The sequence below is a fragment of the Macrobrachium nipponense genome, chromosome 4 (genome assembly GCF_015104395.2).
Source record: "Macrobrachium nipponense isolate FS-2020 chromosome 4, ASM1510439v2, whole genome shotgun sequence".
Lineage (NCBI taxonomy): Eukaryota > Metazoa > Arthropoda > Malacostraca > Decapoda > Palaemonidae > Macrobrachium > Macrobrachium nipponense.
Window position 1 is genome coordinate 24,584,254 of NC_061100.1, and position 7,500 is coordinate 24,591,753.

Below are 7,500 nucleotides of genomic sequence, written 5' to 3' on the forward strand. Positions count from 1 at the left end.
TTGTATAGTGTTATTTAATATCTCATCCTTTTCATCTTCAGAATGAAGAAAGAGGTATCTTGAGATAAAAGGTGTTATATATCTCATCCTTTATATCTTCAGAATTAAGAAATAGGCACCTTGAGATAAAAGATAGAGTATATAAATCATAATTTCTATGGAAACTTTAGGTTACAAAGCAGCCGAATCATTATCTTGTAAACATTAGTTAAAATGAAGTTGTAGACTGAGCTAGCCATTTCCTTCTGCAGCAGCCCTTTAGCACAAACTAGTACCTGTAAAGAAGATGAAAATAAATTCAATTGAAGTAAAGTGACGGGTATCAGGAGGTATTCTGGAGCTACTGAGTTAAACTGCGATTTTTAAATCCCTTTTCAGCATGAATCTGAAGATCGATATTACAAAAAATGAAAATATAAAGCCCTGTTAGCAAACAGGTTTTATCATTAACAGAGCCCAAGTTCTCATAAAGGCCACGACTGAACACTAACAAGCCAGCTTAATGGAATTATTATTACAGAACATTGTTCTGTCGAGGCAGAATGTGATAAAAGGTAAAATGTGGTTCAAGAAATGTTATGACTGTAATTAGTTTGAAACTGAGGGGTAAGAAATCTATAGCAGTAAGGATCATATAAGTAATAGTTAATGAGTGTTTTTCTAAGCATCGTTAGTTTTCAGAAGCTATAAGATCGTAGTTTGAAAGTCTCTGCAAGGCAATTTAAAATCGCTGCAGGTAATAAGAAACATCACATTCCTTCGACTCCTCAAAGACGTGAGAACCATTCTTTTTTATCCTTTTTTTTTTTTACTTTTCATTGTAGCAGTCTTTACGTAACGTTCCAATAACTGGAAGTAATGCCGCACGGCATACAGGAATTCCTACACCTTGTAGGAACGCCCTTTTCCTATTTAGTCCTCATCAGGGTCACCAGATTCCTTCGTCCTATCCAATGGCTTTTATATTCTCCACCACCAGCCTGTAGCCACGCCCTTTTTCAAAACAAACAGCGAAGTTCCACGCAAGATCTTCAAGAACTCTAGAATTCTTCTTCTTCTTCTTCTTCTTCTCCTCCCTTCTTTCTTCTTCTTCTTCTTCTTCTTCTTCTTCTTCTTCTGCGAGAAAGCCCCTGTATATCTGCCCACGAGAGAGAACTTTGAAAGTTGATTATCAAAGCACATCGGCCCAGTATAAGTAAAATGCCTAGATCATTATTATTATTATTATTATTATTATTATTATATTATTATTATTATTATTATTATTATTATTATTTTATTGAAAGTAATTACTGCCTCAGCTGCGTTAATTTTATCCTTTATAAAAATTAACGCAGCTGAGGCAGCAATTACTTTCAATAAAACATGTTTAAAAACTTAAAAGAGGGTTATTCTTCCAGTTAACATATTATTATTATTATTATTATTATTATTATTATTATTATTATTATTATTATTATTATTTTATTATTATTCAATCATAGCTTCAAATTCAAGTTTTCAAAGAAGTTGGTGTTAATTTGAAGGGAGTAACTTAAGGTAATAGGAGACACAGAAAAAAAATTAGATCAGTTATTAGAACATAAGAAATAAATTAACAAATCAATAAATAAACAGATGAAAATATAAGTAAATTACGAAATATATGGACAATTATATTGTGGTAGTAATTCATTGCATCTTCGCTTGAACTTTTGGGGTTCCAATCGCATAGCATCCCCAAGGAGACTGTTCCACAGTCCAACGGTGTGAGCAATAAAGGACTGAGAAGGCAGGAATTAAGAGGAACATAAAAGATACTTTTTAGTTTGCTGCTTTCAATGGTGTTTGCTTGTATTCAAAACACATAGTCCATGCAAAAGAGCCAGCTTCGATATCGGCTTCATTTCACTTCCATATAAATCTGACCCAAAGAAATCAGAAATCATGAAGAAACGATCTGGATCTGACCACGCCTACCCCTACTATCAAAGCTGACACGTCAACGATGCCCATTCAGAACGCCCCTTGCAACGTCCACATGATGGCCAGGGAGATGGCCGAAACATGTCGACATTACAGAAACAACTAACTCTAAAATGCGGTAATAATAAGAAAATATATTATTAACGATTTTATAGAGATCACCATCTACGATCCCGTTGTAGTCTCCCGGATATATATTTATACAACCGATTAATATATACATATATATATATATATATATATATATATATATATATATATATATATATATACTATATATTATATATATATGTGTGTGTGTGTGTAGTATTATTAACATATATTATATACATCTATGTATCCCTTATATTTGTATTTTATGTCTATATATATTATATATATATATATATATATATATTATAATATATACCATAATATATTATATATTATTATATATATTATATATATGGTATATATATATAATTATATTATAATAGATATATATACATCTACATCCCGGTTGTAGTCTCCCGGATATATATTTTAAATCACAACCCAGAATAATATATATATATATATATATATATATATATATATATATATATTATTCTGGTTGTATTTTAATATAATATCCGGGAGGGACTACAACGGGATCGTAGATGGTGATCTCTATAAAATCGTTAATAATATATTTTCTTATTATTACCTGGCCATCATGTGGACGTTGCAAGGGGCGTTCTGAATGGGCATCGTTGACGTGTCAGCTTTGATAGTATGAGAAGTGTTAATCATCTCAGCGGTCTGATAAAACTAAGATATACTTATAAGTATATGTGATGAATACTGACAAAATTGCTATTATTATTATTATTATTATTATTATTATTATTATTATTATTATTATTATTATTATTATTATCATCTTGAATGTCAAGGTCTGTTATTATCGATACTAAAAATATATGAAATATATATGTATATATATGATATATATATATATATATATATATATATATATATATATCAAGATGATACTAATAATAATAATAATAATAATAATAATAATAATAATAATAATAATATGTGGCGCCGTGGAGGAGTGGGTTAGGTCGTCAATAGACTTAAGTCAAGTTAAGCAACATTGGGGCTGGTCAGTCGTTGCATGGGTGACCGCTCTCCTCGGCGTTGATTCCTTGGGAAAGGATCTTTACCATAATTTCCTCAGTCTACTCAGCTGTAAATGAGTACCTATTCCTGATGGGGTAGGGTCCAGCTATGGGTTAAATAGCAAAACTCAGCAATGATGGAAAGAAAATGAAGGACTAAACGACAACGACGTAAATGGATCCTCTGGCAACAGAGGAGCTTCGTCCGGCAACCAGGTATTCAACCCAATTGTAGGGGAAGACGGTCAGGTACTTGGAGGTCGTCATCCAGCAACTGATCACCACAACGACAGTAATCAACAGCCTGATATTGGAGCTACAGAGGCAAAAAGGAAGAATGGACAAGAGAAGAAAATAAGGAAATATGGAGATGCTACATCAGAAGCAACCCGACGGAGAGAGGATAATAGAAGAGATTGGTCAACATCTGGAATGAGAGGTAATAACACCCCCCAACAGAGCAGAAGGCTGCAGACCAAGTAAGGAACATAAAGAAAAAGAACTGGCTCTCCCCAACAGAAAGAGAAGAACTGGAAAGGGAAATGTCACACGACAACGAATTACATGAAGACGAACTGAGAGACGATGCCACAGAAGACGACAGGGAGGATGAGGTATCAAACAACGACACACGAAGAAACACCGACGATGTAACAGAGAGGACGGAATGGGTAGAAAAGGAATTAAAGACAATGGATGGAGCCAGATACAGAGAGAACAAAGATCCCCTCCATGAAAGCCTACAACACCAAGAAATTAAGGGAGAAAACGAGTGAGGTCAATGAAATAATGGGCCTAATACACACCACCAGTATCACAGAAACAAATAACTTGACATATGCAGGAGCAAGATTAGTAGCAGAACTGATGGGGATTCGAACAACAACACCACCGTCACAACCAACCCAACAGAAACCAAAACAGCAACCTCCTTGGAAAAGGCGCCTGGAAAAGCAAATCATGGTGATGAGATCTGACTTGAGTAAACTGAAAGAGATGGCATAAAAAGGCTAAGAAGCAAGAAAACAAGGGAGGAACTCAACAGAGAAATACAAAGTACAAGAGAGGGGACTAAACAACACAATAGAAGATGTAAAAACAGAGGCTTAAGGCCAAAGCATACAAGATCCAACGGTACATGAACAGGAATAAGGGATACCAACAGAACAAACTATTCGGCACCAACCAGAAAAGACTATACAGCCAACTAAGAGGGGAAGACAACCACCCAGAAATTCCTGAGGCCGAACCAAGTAAGAGACTCTGGGAAAACATATGGAGCAATCCGGTATCACACAACAAACATGCAACATGGCTCCAGGAAGTCAAGGAAGAAGAAACAGGGAGAATAAAACAAAGATTCACCAGACATCACGACAGACACAGTCAGACACCAAACTAAAGAAAATGCCAAACTGGAAAGCCCCAGGTCCCGATGAAGTCCATGGATACTGGCTCAAAAACTTCAAGGCCCTACACCACGAATAGCAGAACAACTCCAGCATTGTATCTCAAATCACCAAGCACCCAAATGGATGACCACAGGAAGAACATCCTTAGTACAAAAAGACAAGAGTAAGGGAAATATAGCCAGTAACTACAGGCTATCACCTGCCTACCAATAATGTGGAAGTTACTAACAGGTATCATCAGTGAAAGGCTATACAACTACCTAGAGGAGACAAACACCATCCCCCACCAACAGAAAGGCGCTGCAGAAGGAAGTGTAGGGGCACAAAAGACCAGCTCCTGATAGACAAAATGGTAATGAAGAACAGTAGGAGAAGGAAAACCAACCTAAGCATGGCATGGATAGACTATAAGAAAGCCTTCGACATGATACCACACACATGGCTAATAGAATGCCTGAAATATATGGGGCAGAGGAAAATACCATCAGCTTCCTCAAAAATACAATGCGCAACTGGAATACAATACTTACAAGCTCTGGAATAAGACTAGCAGAGGTTAATATCAGGAGAGGGATCTTCCAGGGCGACTCACTGTCCCCACTACTCTTCGTAGTAGCCATGATTCCCATGACAAAAGTACTACAGAAGATGGATGCCGGGTACCAACTCAAGAAAAGAGGTCCAACAGAATCAACCATCTGATGTTCATGGACGACATCAAGCTGTATGGTAAGAGCATCAAGGAAATAGATACCCTAATCCAGACTGTAAGGATTGTATCTGGGGACATCAGGATGGAGTTTGGAATAGAAAAATGCGCCCATTAGTCAACATACAAAAAGGCAAAGGTAACGAGAACTGAAGGGATAAAAAAGCTACCAGATGGGAGCAACATCAAACACATAGATGAGACAGGATTAAATACCTGGGAATAATGGAAGGAGGAGATATAAAACACCAAGAGATGAAGGACACGATCAGGAAAGAATATATGCAGAGACTCAAGGCGATACTCAAGTCAAAACTCAACGCCGGAAATATGGTAAAAGCCATAAACACATGGGCACTGCCAGTAATCAGATACAGCGCAGGAATAGTGGAATGGACGAAGGCAGAACTCCGCAGCATAGATCAGAAAACCAGGAAACAAATGACAATACACAAAGCACTACACCCAAGAGCAAATACTGGACCAGGACTATTACATAACAGAAAGGAAGGAGGGCGAGAGGATAACTAAGTATAGCGGGACTGCTGTCAACATCGAAAACAGAGCACTGGGGCAATATCTGAAAACCAGTGAAGACGAGTGGCTAAAGAGTGCATGGAAAGAGGGAACTAATAAAGTAGACGAAGACCCAGAAATATACAGAGACAGGAGAAAGACAGAAAGAACAGAGGACTGGCACAACAAACCAATGCACGGACAATACATGAGACAGACTAAAGAACTAGCCAGCGATGACAATTGGCAATGGCTACAGAGGGGAGAGCTAAAGAAGGAAACTGAAGGAATGATAACAGCGGCACAAGATCAGGCCCTAAGAACCAGATATGTTCAAAGTACGATAGACGGAAATAACATCTCTCCCATATGTAGGAAGTGCAATACGAAAAATGAAACCATAAACCACATAAGCAAGTGAATGCCCGGCACTTGCACAGAACCAGTACAAAAAGAGGCATGATTCAGTTGCAAAAGCCCTCCACTGGAGCCTGTGCAAGAAACATCAACTACCTTTGCAGTAATAAGTGGTACGAGCACCAACTGAAGGAGTGATAGAAAACGATCAAGCAAAGATCCTCTGGGACTATGTATCAGAACGGATAGGGTGATACGTGCAAACAGACCAGACGTGACGTTGATTGACAAAGTCAAGAAGAAAGTATCACTCATTTGATGTCGCAATACCATGGGACACCAGAGTTCTTGAAGAGAAAAAGTGGGAAAAAATGAATAAGTATCAAGATCTGAAAATAGAAATAAGAAGGATATGGGATATGCCAGTGGAAATCGTACCCAATAATCATAGGAGCACTAGGCACGATCCTAAGATCCCTGAAAAGGAATCTAGAAAAACTAGAGGCTGAAGTAGCTCCAGGACTCATGCAGAAGAGTGGTCATACCTAGAAACGGCACACATAGTAAGAAAAGTGATGGACTCCTAAGGAGGCAGGATGCAACCACGGAACCCCTCACTATAAATACCACCCAGTCGAATTGGAGGACTGTGATAGAGCAAAAAAACACAAAAAATAATAATAATAATAATAATAATAATAATTTTGTCAGTATTCATCACATATACTTATAAGTATATCTTAGTTTTATCAGACCGCTGAGTTGATTAACACTTCTCCTAGCGCTGACCCGAAGGATTAGATATTTTTAAGTGGCTAAGAATCAACTGATCATCTAGCAACAGGACTTACAGCTTATTGTGGGATCCGAACCACATTATATCGAGAAATGAGTTTCTATCACCAGAAATAAATTCCTCTGATTCTGCGTTGGCCGAGCTGAAAATCGAACTTCGGACCACCGGCTTGGTACATATACTTATAAAAACTTGTATATGTTATTGAAAGAGAACTGGTTTTCAACGAGACCGTTTTTATATAACTTCATAGGACACGAAACAATAACAGGCAATACTTTTTGATAATTCGCAGACCACTGAAATGCCACAAGGTTCGCTCTCCACAAACCACAAAGCTGACGTCCTTGAGTGATACCAAGCACAATGAATACCTACCCGCTGGCACCCCCTCCCCATTCCCCCCATTTCCCTCACTCCCATCAACCACCCACTTCCTCCTAACTTCACCAGAGACCATTGGAAGGAATTCCACCAAGCCAGAGACCAGGCGCCGTTCTTGAAGGGGTCCTTCTGACAACTTGCTCGCAAAGCAGGACTGGGTATTCAACGGGAGTATAAGCGTTGCAGAGTTGCATGACAATTGCTTCACAGGAGGTG

The 7,500-nt window shown here is 37.9% G+C and overlaps 1 protein-coding gene across 1 annotated transcript in view; it reads left to right on the forward strand.

Moving 5' to 3' along the window:
* Positions 1 to 120, forward strand: part of LOC135211606 (keratin, type I cytoskeletal 24-like) — a 1,674-nt gene extending 1,554 nt beyond the window's left edge. Inside the window, exon 2 of the mRNA XM_064244897.1 lies at positions 1 to 120. This exon is cut by the window's left edge and continues 1,022 nt beyond it. The gene's annotated coding sequence lies outside the window, so the exon portion shown is untranslated.
* The last annotated feature ends 7,380 nt before the right edge of the window (positions 121 to 7,500 follow it).